General features: G+C 40.1%; 1 pseudogene; it reads right to left on the reverse strand.

The window, feature by feature from the left end:
- Positions 1 to 1,896: 1,896 nt before the first annotated feature.
- The window catches only part of LOC113179483 (hippocampus abundant transcript-like protein 1), a 45,514-nt pseudogene continuing 30,306 nt past the window's right edge, over positions 1,897 to 17,104 (reverse strand).

The raw sequence follows: 17,104 nt of genomic DNA on the forward strand, positions 1-17,104 counted from the left end.
AATCCACCAGCATAGTAAAAAGATATGTTATCTCTGTTCATTGAGAACAAGTTTCAAAATATATTTTCTTTTAAATGTACACAATCCTTTATAAAAGTTTTATTTTCTGTCAATACCTTCATTACATTTATAAATACAAGATTTACACAGTGCCCCATAAAAAATTAGAACTCTTACAAATATCTACATATATTTCATATCATAAAACTTCCAAAGGAGTACTTTGCTAAAGGTGGGCCCTAGGTAATGGTCCATATACTGTGCAGCTTTTAAAATATATATAAGTCTGTAAAGTTTTCTTTGTCCACAAAATATTGCAAAAAATTAGCAAGACTCTTATAGTGAAATTGAACTTCACTAAGCCCTCATATTTTGGAAAGGAATTTGGTGTGATTTTCCCATGAGATTAAAAAATCAGATAAACAGAATGAGAAAAAGATAAATTGAAAACAAATGCATACTTCACAGCAGTTAAGGCATGAGTGTGATAGAAGAGAACAACTGAGAAGTAGGACATGGGAGGCATGGGAAGGAACAAATAGTAATAATGTATTATGAGTCTGAACTTGGACGTAAATTCTACTGATATTGAGTTACTCTCATCCTGTTTTAGGAATGTTCAAATTGTTAAAAACTTTCTTAGAAACTCCCTCCACTTTCTTTGTTGCCACTAGAATGCTTGTGTCTATGGTTTTGTGTGTGTGAGAGAGAGAGAGAGAGAGAAATTGTGTGGGTAAGAGTCTTGCTAAGTTACCCAAGCCGGCTTCAAACAAGGGTTCCTCCAGCCTTAGCCTCTTAGTAGCTGGGATTATAGTCACGAAGCACTGCGCTGGGCTTGATGTACTTTTTTTTTTTTTTTTCAATCTTTTTTTTTTTTTTTAAACATAATCATGCTCTTCTTTAATTTTTTTTTTTTTTAAAGAGAGAGTGAGAGAGGAGAGAGAGAGAGAGAGAGAGAGAGAGAGAGAGAGAGAGAGAGAGAGAGAGAATTTTTTTTTTAATATTTATTTTTTAGTTCTCGGCAGACACAACATCTTTGTTGGTATGTGGTGCTGAGGATCGAACCCGGGTCGCACGCATGCCAGGCGAGCGCCGCTACCGCTGAGCCACATCTCCAGCCCTTTTTTCAATCTTTAAAATCATCTTAGGCTTGATATATTTTTCCTTCAGTAAAATCACCCTGAATCTGATCAGGACACTAGGTCCAGGAATCTGAGTTGCTAGTTCAACATATTTGAATTTGTAAGAAAGATTTTCTTTAGCTGGTTAAGGTTACCATTAATCCATGTTATTATTGTTCATTTTAGATAAGCATAGGATGTAGAGAAAATAAAGGGAGACCTTTGGACAAAGGCAAAAGATCTCTGATACTGGGTGACTCTTAAGAATGGCCACTCATTAATTCCTCTGGGCTAAGCTGGAATAGTTCAGAGAAAGAGGAAGGAAGAAAAAAAGAAGGAATTCATTACTTGAAATCTTGCCCAAGATGGTTGTTCTACTATAATTATGCACCTTCCACTGAAAAAGGCATGGAAATATGACTCCAGTTGTTAATGGAAATCTATCCTTTCTATCAGACATGACTTTTTCTATTTGAGTTTCAAAGTGCAGACTCCAAATAATTTTGAGAATTGTACATTATCTGCAGGGAAAAATTTCAGATCTTACCTTCTCCTAATGTATAAGTAAAAACTTTTTAATTAAAAACTTTATTTATTAAAAGAAATGGGAGGAGGGAGCGGAGAAAGGACAGAGGAACAGAAGGAGTCACTTATCAAACTTGGCCCAGAGCATGCCACTAGCATCACCTTTCCAGCACCAGGAAGTCTCCATGTGTTATAGATCGCTCCATGATTCTCAGAAGTGGTGTCTATAGAATCCAATTTTCTGCTGAGTTTACAGTTCAGTGCACTGATTCCCAGGTTCTTTGAAGGAGGAGAGCTCCCAGAGGCTATTATCTTGTAGCAGTGGCTCAATGTCCTCATCACTGCCTCATTCTGGGGTATTGGGTAGGCTGCTGCTGATGCTGTTGCTATGTTTTTGAACTCCACTGGCTTTCCCATATTCAGGGATGAATAAGGCAACCAGAAAAGACATAAAAACTATACATGCTCCAAATAAAAATGGTGGGCCTGGGATGACAGCTCCCTCCAGGACATCATTGTTAGAATTCAATTCTGGGCCCAATTCGGTCAGTTCTACATGGAAAATGTAGAATTTAGGCAGTGCTGGCCCCAGGACATTGTATAGTCTCTTATTGCAGTTATGATCCCCTGGGCAACTTCTTGCTGATCCGACTTTTCCAGCCGAGAGACAACAGCATGTACTGCCTGGAATGTGATGCTGGACATGACAGCCACTGTCCCTGCTGCCCACTGATGAAGTGGCCTGATGACAGGCGTGAGATTCAAAACCATACCAGGCCAACTGGAAGCCCAAGCCAAGAAGGACAGTATTTTTTTTTTATAACTTTATTTATTTATTTATTTATTTTTTATGTGGTGCTGAGGATCGAACCCAGTGCCTCACACATTCCGTATGGTGCTGAGGATCGAACCCAGTGCCTCACGCATTCTATGACGGAGCCACAACCCCAGCCCAAAAACAGTATTCTTATTCCCCAGCGATCTCATTCAAATGCTAAGAAAGACCATCTGAACCACAATAGACAGAATTCCTACCAATCCAAAGCTTATGACCTGCCTGAGATAGAGAAAAAAAAAACTTGAATACTGTCTAGCTTCGGGAAGATATGAAAGAAACACGGTGATGCAGATTAATGATGATGATGTGATGCAACTTTCTTCAATGATGCAAAAGGGTCTGCTTGTTTCCAAGAAATCTGAGCTCCCCAGGAAACTGGTCTCAATTTCTCTGCAAAGATTCTGAAGCAGACACCAAGAGGAAACCGACATCCAGAAGAGCCATCACTGTGGCCACCAGCACAACCAGGCTATCTCCATAAGTAGCTCCAATGGCTAGGCTGCTGACCAGACTAGCTGCAAAAGTGGCTGAGACCCATCCACAAGCAGTACTTTGCTCGTGCTCCTGAGTGACATCAGCTACAAAGGTAAATATCATAGAGAACGTGACTGAGAAGACTCCAGACACGGAAATCATCGCAAAATACCACCATTGACTAATCCTAATCAGTGGGATAGGGAAGACGGTAGAGAATACAGTGTCAGGGAGGAAAGTCTTCCTCCCCCACCTGTTGGAAAGGGCGCCTATGAGCCGGGCACTCAGAAAATAGAGTAGGCCTTTTACACCTTGAGTGGACCTTTCCTGAGGAATGTGTGTTGAGGAAATGTTTCATGCATAAGAGTCAACACTGGGCTGGGGATGTGGCTCAAGCGTTAGTGCACTCGCCTGGCATGTATGCAGCACCACATACAAACAAAGATGTTGTGTCCGCCGAAAACTGAAAAATAAATATTAAAAAAAAAAAAAAGAGTCAACACTGGAGTTGTTAACAGGGCCCGTGCAAAAAAAAAAAAAAAAAAAAAAAAAATTAAGGAAGATGACAACAGCAACCTGGTGAACACTTGGTTGGCCAAAGCCTTGTAGCCAGCTGCTGCTCAGGGCGTGTGCGCCGCGCTTCTCCAGCTGGGTTCCAGCATCGGGCTGCGAGGCCGCCTTCCACTCAGGCTCCAGCAGCGGTGTTCACACGGCGGCTGTGCCCGCGCTGGCCCCGGGCTTTCCGGGACGTCCGGGACCACCGCGATGCCGCGGGAGCAGCGCGAACCCGTGCCTTCAAGGGCTCCGCGCCCAGCGGCGACGCCAGGGCTTAGAGACAGCCGAGGCTGGAGCCGCGGAAGAGGCAGAAGAGGCCCCCGGCTCCAGGACCCGCTGCGCTGCGGGTCCCCACACGGATCCCGACTCCCAGGCTGCCGGCGGCGTCGGGGGCGGGCTTTATTTTTTCCGTATTGTGACTCGTAGATTAAAACTGAGGGCGGGGTTCAACCACCAGATTTGGTCTAAAAATCGTTCTTGAATAACAACTGAAGGAATTCATACACCTAGAAAAGGATTTGATCCAGAAAAATAGACTGAGGAAGTATAGACATATGGCCCATAAAAACTACTTAAGTTTCTACATCGCATAAGCATAGTTAAAAGTAGACAGTGGAGCCAACTCCCATCACCCAGCTTAGGAAATGATCAGCACTTCTTCATACTTTATTTATTTATTGTGGCGTTGGGGATGGAACACAGGGTCCTGTGCATGCCAGGCAATCACTCTACCACTTCTACATATTTTAAGGTTTATATTTTGCTCTTCCTTTCCCTCCCTCCCTTCCTTCCTTCCTTTCTTTCTTTTCTTTTCTTTTTTCTTCTTTTTTTTTGGTTGTTGCTGGAGTATATTTAAGCAAATTGTAGATATTGTGTCATATCATCCATAAATAATTATACATGCGTGTCCAACAAAGGGTTCTTTTCTTATGTAATTATAATAAATGCAAACATTTGCAAAACCTTTTCGACAAAATCTTGAGGAACTCATTCCCCTTGCAAAAGTCTACCAACTTGATCCTTTCTAACTTTCAAATATTTCTTCCTGGATCGCCACCATAAACAAGATATTTTTAAAATAACCTGATGTTTATGCACATTTTATATGTGTACATATGTGTGTGTGGAAAAACAAGTTACAAAATGTAGCCTTTTATATGTTTACCTCTTCACCTAGTCACATGTATGTACTTTCTTTTAAAAAAAAAATTGTACTACATGATTAGGGCCGGGTATCTGGCTGAGTGATCAAGTGCTTGCCTAGCAGGCATGAGACCAGGGATCCATCCTAAGTACAGGAGGTGGAAGGGAAGTAATGCCATAGGAATTTATTTTATAAAAAGATAGCAGAGAGGAATGTATGGGGACTCTAGGCGGTGTATAATTTGCAGGGAGAGTGAGGTAAAACATTAACAATGGAGTGAATATTTAGATCACAGAAATGTTTACAAAACATGAACCATTTAAATGGCTTTGTTTACCCACAACAATAGCAAAAATTATTTGGTTGGAAGTATAACCTAGAAACAGAACCAGGTTTTGAAGAAATTTTAAAAATAAGAAAAATTAATGTGGTGCAGTGGTAGTCCCAGATACTTAGGGGGCTGAGGCAGGAGGATGGCTTGAGTCCAGGAGTTTGAGGTCAGCCAGGGCAACATGGCAATATCTTATCTCAGAAAAAAAAAAAAAAAAAGAAAAAAAGAAAAGAAAGAAGAAACTTTTATTACCTACATGTATATTTTTCTGGTATTCTTCCTTCCTTTGTGCAGATCTGAATTTCTGTCTGGTATCACTGTCCTCTCATTGAAGGACTTTCAGGTTAACATTTCCTATAATGTATGTATATTTGCTGATGAAGGGTTCTTTCAATTTTTGCATGTCTGGAAAAACAAATCTTTATTTTAGCTTTTTTTTGGGATGTTATTTTCCCTGAGTATGGAATTATAGGTTGACAGGGGGGGTCTTTAAAGATGTTGCAATGTTGTCTTGTGGCTCACCTTGTTTCTGATGAGACATTTGCTGTTTCATCTTTGTTCCTCTGTAAATGATTTTTCTCTGGCTGTTTTTTATCACTGGTTCAAAAGCTATTTGATTATGATGTGTCTTGGTGTAATATTCTTCATGTTTTTTGTGTTTGAGATCAAGATGCTTGAGGGCATGTGTATATATGTTATAAATGTTTATAATATATGTTATAAATTAATTAATCCCAAACACAAGAAATATCATGTACAATATATAATATCATTGTATATAATATATAAACACACACATATATACATATATATACAATTTAGAGCATCTTTTACCTTTGCTTCTTCAATTTATTTTTCTGTATTGTCCCCTTCTTGTCCGGAGAGTCCAGGAACATCTGTTATTAAGCAGTTTGAAATTGTTCCATAGCTCATTGATATTTATTCTTTTTTTGTATTTCTCAGTTATATTTTTTGCTATTTCTTTTGGGATAGTTTCTATTGATGTATGTTTTAATCCATTAATTGTTTCTTTTGCAGTGTGTATAATCTGCTGTTAATCTCACTCAATGTTTTTTTTAATGGCACCAAGTTTTAAACCCAGGAACACTTAATCACTGAGCTACATCCCTGGCCCTTTGTATTTTTTATTTTGAGACAGGGTCTCACTAAGTTGCTTAGGGCCTCATTAAGTTGCCGAGGCTGGCCCCAGCTTCCATAGTTGCTGGGATTTTTAGGCATGTACTTCTGTACCCAGCTCCAATGTACTTTCTTTTTTCTTAATATTTATTTTTTAGCTTTTAGATGAACACAATATCTTTATTTGTATGTAGTGCTGAGGATCGAACCCAGTGCCTCACGCATGCCAGGTGAGCGTGCTACTACTTGAGCCATATCTCTAGCCCCTCCAATGTACTTTCTATCTTGACACTTTATTTTTAATCTCTACAAGTTCACTTTGCTTTGTTTTTGTTTTGTTTTGTTTTTTTTTTTTGTAATTTCCTTGGCTCTCCTTAAACCTACCTATGTTTTCTTCTACCTTCTTGAACATATGGATCATAGTATGGTAGCTATGTTAACATCCTTATCTTCTATTTCAGTCATTTGTCTCCTTTCTGGTTTTGGTTCTATTGAATGATTTTTTCTTCTCCTGACTGTGAGATGTATTTTCCTGCCTTTTTTTTTTCTTGCATGCCTGCTAAGTTTTGATTGCATGCTGGACAATGTCAGTTTTATATTGTCAGTGCTAAATTATTTAATTCCTTCTTGCTTTTATTTTTTATCTTTGATGGAGCTTTGCTCTGGAATGCAGTTTAGTTACTTGAAAGCTTAACATTGGGAGTCACACATCACTTCTGTCTCATTCTGTTAGCTAAAGCAAGTCACAGGGCTAAGTTCTAGGGTTAGGGAAATAGAATTCATCTAGGAGCTGGGGAGAGCAGGAAACTAATATAGTAAAGAACATGGGCACAGGGACTTCACTGGGGGCTGTGCCAGGGTAACAATCTACTACTCTAGCATACCAGTCAACAAAGGAGGTGCTTAATAACATCATTTGCTGTTTGTTTGTTTTGGTATTGACGACTGTACCCAGGGGTGCTTAGCTACATCCCCAGCCATTTTTTTTATATTTGTTTTTTAGTTGTAGTTGAACACAATACCTTTATTTTATTTATTTATTTTTATGTGGTGCTGAAGATCCAACCCAGGACCCTGCACATGCTAGGTGGGCACACTACAGCTGAGCCACAACACCAGCTCATCTTCAGCCCTTTTTACTTTATTTAGAGACAGGTTTTCCCTGGGTTGCTAAGCCAGGTCTCACTAAGTTTCTGAGGATGGTTTTGAACTTGTGATCCTCCTGCCTCAGCCTCCTGAGCCACTGAGATCGTAGGTATGCGCCACCGCAACCAGCTTACATCATATGCTTTAAATCTGTCTTCTGCATTAGAAGACAGTTTATGATAAGGAAAGAACTAGTTTATTTGGGCTCAAGAAACTTTTTGTGGGAGGTTAACTCCTCAAGGCTTTGCACTGAGATATGAGGTGTTGGGATGTGGACTAGAGAAACTGCAGGACTGTTAGTGGCCAGGAGATCATTGTCCATATCTTCCCCAGCTCTTCCAGGAGACGGTGTGATTGTGAGAGGGGAGAGAAAAGAGAAAAAGAGAAGAAAATGGAATGAAATAGTACTAATTCAGAAAATATAGAAAAAATAATTATTTTCTTCCCATCTGTGAGGCAAAAGGGACTCTGTCAGTTGCATATAACAGAAGCCTAACTGCAAATTGGCTCACTGGACTGAAAACATGGGAATCAAATGGGGTATCAGGCATGGCTGCTATGAGATGCTCAAACAATGCCCTGTTCTCCTCTAGATTACCTTCTTTCTCAAACAGGCTCTCTTCTCATGAGGGCAGGGTGGCTCCCAGAAATTCCTAATATATACCTATTAGGTCAGCCATAAAGGAGAGATAGCTTCACTTGTTGAAATTCCAGTATTTGTGGTGCTGACTGGCCCAGCTTCCATCCCTGCTCATCCCTGAACCATGGCAGGGAAATAAGGTACTCTTATTAACCAGGTCTTCTGCCCCACAACTAAGTGAGTGAGAGCAGGAGAAATGTGGTTTCTCAACAGAAAACTGAAGTGTTGTTCCTAGGAGCAAGGGAGTAGCTGGTAGGCAGGCAGAAATAATGGGGGCCCCAGATTGTCTCTCTTTCTTTCTCTCATACACAGCCTGTTACCAATTTCCACTGTGCTGCCTCTGTAGGTTAGGTAGTCAAAATGAAGACAATAACAAGCCCTTGCAGCCCCTGATAATACACTGCTCATTCTTAGTCATCGAAGCCCTTCTCTGAGAGAACAATTACTTTCTCTGTCCCCAGGAATAACTTACTCTCTTTAACTCAGAAACTGATGTTGGGTCTCCAGAGGCTGGGAAGGTGGTCTAAGTTTAGGTTTTCTGAGGGCACTATAAAATCCCTTTAATGTTTGTTTAATGAAAAAGAGTTTTCTCAAGGACCCATGACTCAAGCAGTTGCATTTATAGCCACTCACTCAGTGCTTTTCTGTCCTAATGGGTTGCAAAGTCCTGTAGATTCCAATTCCTCCGTAACTTTGGTACAAATCTTATATTCTTCTTTCCGGCCAGGTGATCAGAATTATGTCACCAGCTGCTTAATTGGGCTCTCTGGATTCTCCCCAGTCCATTGTCTGTACTGCAGCCAGAGTGAGCACTCTAAAATGCAAATACTATCATGAAACTCTTTGCTTAAAATATTTTAATGGCACTCTGCTGTTTTCTGATAAAGCAGCAGCTGTATCAACCAGCCAGCAGTTTCCCAACTGTAACCTGTTACTTCACACCTCCTATATTTCGTCTAGAGTGGTTTCTTTATCTAGTTTTTTTTTTTCCTTTTTGTCCTTCCAAGCTTTGCTGAAGTATCACCACCTTTGAGAAGCCTTCCCTGACCCTGGCCTCTCAGATTGGTTAGATCTTCTTTAATTGGACTTCCATGGCATCCTGCACTTATCAGGGTCTTTAAAATACAAGTTCCAAGAGGACAGGGATCCTTGTCAGTCTAGTTCACTCTGGTATCCCTTTGCCTAAGAAAGCACCTGGTACATCATGGGATCTGGATAAATAGTTGAAAAATGACTAACACCCATTTTACTGTAGAATAATCCCTAATGTATATTGGTTTCACTCGGAGAAAGGAACTTTGTAGACCAGGATCTGGCAGAGGACTTCATATGGAGTACTTAGCCGTCTTTTGAGTGGAAGACAGGGGCATGGAAAGTGGCCAGCTGAACAACTCAGCTCACCTTGCAGATGGCTGGCAACTGATAGTAGGAAATTGCTTTAGAGTCTGGCTATGTAGCTATCCATCTATGTGATTGACCACAATGGTGCTTTTGAAGCTGACCTCTCAAAGAATATTTCATGTCATGTTTCCTGAATGCTCATGACATATTGTAATAAAACTTCAAATAACGAACTAGAGCCCACAAGGAGCTGGAATTATGGTGGTGAGTCTTCATTTAGAAAAGAGACGTAATTCACCAGAGAATAGGACTAGGAACTCTGTTAAGGTCAGAACACATTTGGGTTGATTTATCACACACTTCATTTCTGTAGAACTCCATAATGAAAATTTATTGCTAGCTATGAAGTATGGCAAGAACTTAAACCATCAATCACAGAATCAGTTACTCACAACATACTTGTGAAAGCAAAGAAAATGGACTAAAACATTTAATAAAGATTTTAATAAACCACTGGTTGCATAAAAAAGTAATTGTTTGCTGAATTAGCATTTGGATTCACTAAAAGACGACTATAAATGATTTTGATGCTGGACCTGCAAATGAATGGACAAAAATGGAAGTTTTCTAGCTTCTTTACATTCATACCTCAGGCTAAGTAAGATCAGGTTTGGAATTGACCATAAAAATTTGGATTTCTTTATATTGTTGCTGATATGAGCTATGGGGGCTCTTTTATTTCAGTCATCATTTTCTTCTGTTAGTGTGAACCAGAAATCTTAATTTTGGGGTAGGGTTGTACCAGGGATTGAAATCAGGGGCACTTGACCACTGAGTCACATCCCCAGCCCTATTTTGTATTTTATTTAGAGACAGGATCTTGCTGAGTTGCTTAGCCCCTCACTGTTGCTGAGGCTGACTTTGAATTCGAGATTCTCCTGCCTCAGCCTCCAGAGCTGCTGGGATTACAGGCATGCACCACCATGCCTACTCAAAGCTTAATATTTTATTGAGAGGACACAATAAGTAGAAATAGTTATATTGGCCCAATGTTTAAAGATTAGATTAAAGATTGTCTCATCAGTGGTGACCTGCACTGACAAGGTGAACTGGGTTCTAAAGAGCAGGCTGCAAGATTAAACTGAGAAGGGCTGGGGATGTGGCTCAAGCGGTAGCGCGCTCGCCTGGCATGCGTGCGGCCCGGGTTCGATCCTCAGCACCACATACCAACAAAGATGTTGTGTCCGCCGAAAACTAAAAAATAAATATTAAAAAAAATTTAAAAAAAGATTAAACTAAGAAAACTGTAAAAAAGCACAGGACACAGAGTAATTTTCATATGGAGGGTAGGATGGCTCAGCAACCTTAAGGGTCAAGCCAAAAAAGAGAGCCTGCACCCAGAATCTCTTTATATAAAAATAGGGGGGACATACAAGGAGTTTCAATAGAATGTTCTTCACCAAATAAGGCAGGGGATAAGGTTTCAAAGGGAGGTTGTCCAATCCCATTGGATAACGCCTAAGTCCAGGCCTAGAGCAAATTTCTTTGCCAAGCAAAGGTGGAGGCACTTGCATTGCATAGCGTAAGGCGAGCAGTGCCAGACCAACACCCCCTTACTCAAGGCTGAGAGAGGATGCTCAGCTTATGGGTGGGCGGCCTTCCACAAGCTGAATGACTTTAGAGTGTCTATTAGTTACAGACCTGTTACTCTATACTTTTGTTTACATTCAAGGCAATATTGAAAGAAACACTTGTTCTTTAGATATCTAATTCAAACACACTAACATGAATGGTCCTGTCAAGGCATCAGTTGGGCAGACAGCTAAAGAAAACACTATGTTCAGGGAATATATATTTTTTTCAGTGCTGGGGATTAAAACCAGGGTGCTCTACCACTGAGTCATACCCCCAGCCCTTTTAGTTTTTTATTTTGAGACAGGTCTTTCTAAATTGCCCAGGCTGGCCTGGAACTTACAATCTTCTTGCCTCCACCTCACAGATGTGCACAGGCTTTAGGGAACTCTTGATAAAGTATGCATATTTATTGTAGAAAATTCCTTTTTTATTAATAATAGCAATGATTTCTTGATTGTCTAGTAGGTGCAGGCAGAGTGCCATATCCAGTATCTCATTTAATCCTAACAAATCATATTCAGTCCACGGATGATTAAAAAAAAAATTCTTGCTGATAAAGGTTAAGTAAGTTGTGTAAGATTAAACTGCTAATATGTGATAAAATTTGAAATGGCTCTTCCTATTACCCCATATTGCCTTTTGAGAAAAATGAAAATTAAATAAATGTGGCCATCAGCCACTCCTAAAGAAAAAAAATGTCTGGAGCGAAACCATTTAAATAAATGTGACAAGATATATCTAAAATTAAACAGTGCATTGAAGGGTGTGATTTGTTCTGCTATAGAGAAACTATTCCCAGACAGTCTAGATGATGTCTCTAATCAATATGCTCAGTGAGGGAAAGATATTCCATTTTCTGAAGAAGATCCCACACATTTCAGCTGCAAATAGTTAATTAGTCATTTCATAGCCAGAAAGAGAAGAGTAATCCTTCAATGTCCATATGGCATAAGTTTCCCAAGCTTATTTTTGCATTCCCTACAGTCCTTTAAATCCTAGCCTGAAAAGATCACTTGGGGATGCAAAAAAAAAAAAAAAAAAAAAAGTTACCGTGTACATTCTATCAAGACACATGTCCTCTTTTCCCAGTCCTTGTCAGACACATGTCCTCTTTTCCCAGTCCTTGTCAGACAGACATGGCTTTTAGCATGGTAGCCTATTTCTTTAAATAATAAATTCAGATAACAAGAAATTTAGTGTTGGCAATTAGAGTGAAAATATTTTAAGTGTGATCATAATATTGTGGTTATAATATTAAAAATAATTCTCTTGTAGAGTTGCATGATAAAATATCTATTGCTAAATGATATGATGCCCTAGATTTTTTTAAAAAAAAACTTTATTTTATTTATTCATTTTTATGTGGTGCTGAGGATTGAACCCAGGGCCTCACACGTGTGAGGCAGGCGCTGAGTCATGGATGCACAAAATGTGAAATGACTATTCAATGGAATACTACTGAGCAAGGAAAAGGAATGAACTACTGGCATATGTTACAACTTGGATGAACTTCAAAATCATTACACTGAGTAAAAGATACCACATTCCAAAGATCATGTTATAGTGATTCAAGTTATATGACATGTTCACAAAAAGAAAATTTATACAGACAAAAAGTAAGTGATCATTTTCCTGATTGAGTCTAATCATAGTGTCTTTATCTTCTGGTCCACACCTCCTCAGTGGTCAGTTTCTTCAAATATTCCTGTTTCCTAATCGTTCTCAACAGCATCTTATAAAAAAAAAAGATATAAGCCTACTTTAAGTCTACTTCCCCTTTAGATACCAGCCTGCCCCTTTCCTACTCTACTAATGTTGAAAGAGCTGTCTGCATGCACTGCTTCATTTTCCTCACATCCCATCATCCCTTAACCTGTTGTGGTCTGGATTTTGCCTCCTGGCCAAGATTGGTCTTGCTAAATGCATCAGTTTCTTCTTTCTTTGTTAAACCCAATAGGCATTCTCAGTTTTTAACATGTGCAACTTTTCTGTAAATTTCCCAACTGTTTCCTGTTCTTTCCTTGAAACATTCTCTTCCATTAGCTTCTATAATACTACCCTCTTTTGGTTTACCACATATTTTATGGTCATTTCTTTGGAGTCTTCTATAATTTTCTCTCTCTCTCTCTCTCTCTCTCTCTCTCTCTTTCATACTGGGGATTGACCCCAGGGATGCTCTACCACTGAGCTACATCTCTAGTCTTTTTTATTTGGAGAAACCCAATAAGGTCTCAATAACTTGCCCAGGCTGGGTTTGAACTTTCGATCCTCCTGCCTTAGCTTTCAGAGTAGATGCAATCACAGGCATGCAGCACCATGCCCAGCATTTCTATTCTTTAACATGTTGTTCTCCACCATTTTGTATTTTGTCTCATTTCTCCTCTCACCTCTCCAAGCATTCCCTGAGTCATCTCATCCTCTTCCACAGCTTCTCTTGCCACTTGTTCTTGTGCCCACCAACCCCACTCTCCAATAATCTCTACCTTCAGCTCATCCGTATTGCGTTTAAAACCTGTATTGACTCTAAAACCCACATTCTCCGACTACTTACTGATCTATTCTTTGTGGACATCCCACAGCCACCTTAAACTCCACCTGTACAAAATGTAACTATTCGTTATTCCTTAAAAAGCCTCCCCATATCCAATGTTCTTTATCACTCTGAAACACCTCCTTTCAGGAGCCCAGGCTGGAAACCAGAAGTCATTATTTTAACTCCTGTCTCCTTTTACTTCTCATACTGCGTCAGTCATGAAGTCCTGGGATTTCTCCTTCCCGTGCATGTCAGGTCTGTTATCTCTTGGCGTAGTCTGACCAGGCTGCGGTAACAAAATAGTATAAACGAGGTCTCTTATAAACAACTGGAACTTATTTCTCACAGTTCCAGAGACTGGCAAGTCCAAGATCAAGGAGTCGGCAGATTCTCCTATCTATTAAGGGCTCATTTCTTAGTTCACAGAAGGGGCTTTCTCATTGCATCCTCACAGGGTGGAGGAGGCGAAGCAGGCTCTTCAGTCTCCTCCTTTCTCTCCTTCTTCCTCCTCCTCCTCATCCTTGTGCTTTTCTTCTTTTTGGTAAGGGCACTAATCTCTTTCTTGAGTGTTTCATCCTCCTGACCTAATCACCTCCAAAAGCCCCCATCTCCTAATACCATCACCTGAAGGGTCAGGATTTCAATGTATAAATTTCCAGAGGACATAAGCGTCCAGGCCTCAGCACCTCTCAGCATCTTACTGTTACTGTATGTTTAGCCCTTCATCGCCTTTTTCTCTTGCTCCTTCTTTAATTTTACTTGTATAAGAACACAACATGGTAGCCAAAGAAGGATTTGCAGGTTCTTGCACAGTCACTAGGGTCTTTCTGATCAGTAAAGTTCTGAGGGGGCGACTTGGTGAATATTGTCTTTTTCCAGAATTCAGGGATCCCATAGCTACAAGATTTGAGATGGCACTGAAGATAGATTTAGCAGAGTTGTCCAATTAGTAGTGCAGTTCCTGGCAGAAGTATAACAGCTGTTGATATCAGTCACCGGTAGCAGTTTCTTAGGCACAAGAGCAGTGAGGTTACGTGGGTTCATTTAGGGACAAGAGTAAAACGCACTCCCTAGTGAGACCCAGCGCTCTGTTACCCTGCAAAGAGAGCATTACCTGGCTTGTTGATCTTGTTTTCCCAGTAGTTTCATCTCACAGGACTTAAGGCAGCTTGGTCAGGATGATGGTAGCAGGGATGGCAGTTTGATTTCCTTGAGGCCTTTAGACTGCCTGATCAACCCAATGGCTATGAATAACTTTAGCCTGCCCAAGTTTGTTGCAAAATGAGGAAGGTCATCAGGGCCTAGAGGGAATGCCCTAGGAGGGAGTAAAAAAACTCAGACTTTTTGATGGGCAGGAAGAGATCTCCTCCTGCCTGATAGCACAACTTGTAGACCAAGACCCACCCCTTGTTCTAGGCCTTTCCTCTGAGGCTCTGTCCATCACTGCCAAAGGCTTCTGTACGCTGCCCCCATCTGGTTCTGTAGTCCTTTCCAGGGCATCAGAGTCCAATGAAAAGATCAGTGTCCTTGTCTGCTATTTGGTGTGTTCTCTAAAAAGCAAAAGCCTTCGTCATCACCTTCCCATGCCACGTCGACTGCTTTCTTGCTAATTTTCCTATTTGTTATCCTGTCCTTTCACATTTCTCACCTACTTTTTTATTTCTTCACATTGCTGCCCAAGATATCTTCCTAAAACCCAACTCTGATCATGTCATTTCCTCCCTAAAATTCATAACCATCAGGATGAGTTTCAGATGAACTCCAGATTTCTGGACCTGACCCATGCTCACCTCTGGTCTTAGTATTTCCCGCTTAGAAATCTGCTCAGTTCTTACTGGTGGTGAGCAGGCCCCTCGATGTCTGCTCTTTTTTAGTTCCTGCTGTGAATCAGCAAGCTGCTCCCTGTCCTTATCAGGGAGTCCCTTGGGGACTCAGTTCAGATGCTGCTGTGGTTGAGATGTCTTCATTAGTCCTCCTGTTGGTACTCGGTGCCCCTCTTTGGGTTCTCTTCACCTTCTGCACAGACCTGTTATTGTTTTGCAATTTCCCCTTTCTCTTGCTTATCACCCCTTGGACTGCAAGATCTTTGAGCCTAGGAATGGGATTTGAATGTTCAGTTCCCAGAGCTGAACATAGCAAGTCTTCAACACATTTTAAAATATGAATCAAGGATGTATGGAAAAATGAACAAATGAAAGATGTAATGAATGAATAAAGCAGAGCCTGTATTTCCCCCCTTTGTTTATACTGGCTCATGAAGACAAGCTAAGTTATCTTCAAAGAAAACTCCAGCCTTGTTGCCCTAAATTACTGTTGCATAATCAAATGCCTCCAGAGAAGGTCATTATGATGAGGTTTGTACTAGTAAATGCGGAGGGAGCAAGGTCCCTTGATCTTTCCTTTGTTCTGAACTTTAACAGACTGTTGGCAGCCAGTTTACAAAAACAATCAGCATCTGAGTCTCAGACCCAGAGATAGATACTTTGGTTTGGGGGGTTATTACTCACTCCTGCCTACAGGCAAAGGCAATCAGGAAGAAAACTAACAAGAAGCGAGCTGTTTCAATGGGTACCATGTTGAGGAATGCTGTGTCCTTTCTGGCTGTGGTTTCCATTTGCACTTACCTATCAACATACACTACTGGGCAAATACATCATTAAGCATATCATCCTAGGATAGCATTTCTAATTTTATCACTTAATTATGATTCAGTGTTTATTTCTAGTTTGCTAAACAGGATATGGAAAAAAAATGTCAAACTAAATAAAGTTGGCAGATGTTTTGCTTTTATTGCATAAACAACTGATTTTTCCCCCTTAAGTATAATTTGATTTTTTCTGGAAAAGTTCAAACATGATTTGACAATATTCAGGAATTTGAAAATATGTAGGAAAAAACACGTTATTAACTTTTTCCCTTAGGAAAAACATTCATTGTATACAAAAATATATACAATAAAAAGTGTTCTTTTACTAACACATACCAGCACTCATCTCCTTGAATACCTCTCCTAAAAGTTTATCACTCTAACCTTTTGGGTATTTTCTGTGTATAAGTGTGCGCATACACATGCACATACATTATTGACAAATATGTGATAATTGGTTCTGACACTTTTTTGTTTACTTAACATATCTTAGAAATTGAATTAAGTCTGTACATAAACATTCACCTTTCTCCTATTATTTATTTATTTTGGGTGTTGAGGATTGAACACAGAGCCTTAAGCCTTCCACTGAGCTACACTCCCAGCCCTCTCTTTATAACAGATATAGTTTTTTGGCAGGAGGAGGTACTGGGGATTGAACTCAGAGGCACTCAACCACTGAGCCACATCCCCAGCCCTATTTTGTATTTTATTTAGAGACAGGGTCTCACTGAATTGCTTAGTGCCTTACTTTTGCTGAGGCTGGCTTTGAACTTGCCTCCTGAGCCACTGGGATTATAGGCATGTGCCACCATGCCTGGTTTATAATAGATATAGTTTTAATGTTTTTTCAGGAATGTGTCATTTTTTCAGCAGTGCCCTTTTAGTGACACATTATTTTTAGTTCTTTCCAATTAACAAAAGTTACAATGAACATCTTTTAGTATGTGTGTGTGTATCTCTTTATGTACGTATTTACTTGGGCAAGTATATCTATATAGAAAAAATTTCTAGATGTGGAGTTTCTGGATCAAAAG

The sequence above is a fragment of the Urocitellus parryii genome, chromosome 6 (genome assembly GCF_045843805.1).
Source record: "Urocitellus parryii isolate mUroPar1 chromosome 6, mUroPar1.hap1, whole genome shotgun sequence".
NCBI classification, from domain to species: Eukaryota; Metazoa; Chordata; class Mammalia; order Rodentia; family Sciuridae; genus Urocitellus; species Urocitellus parryii.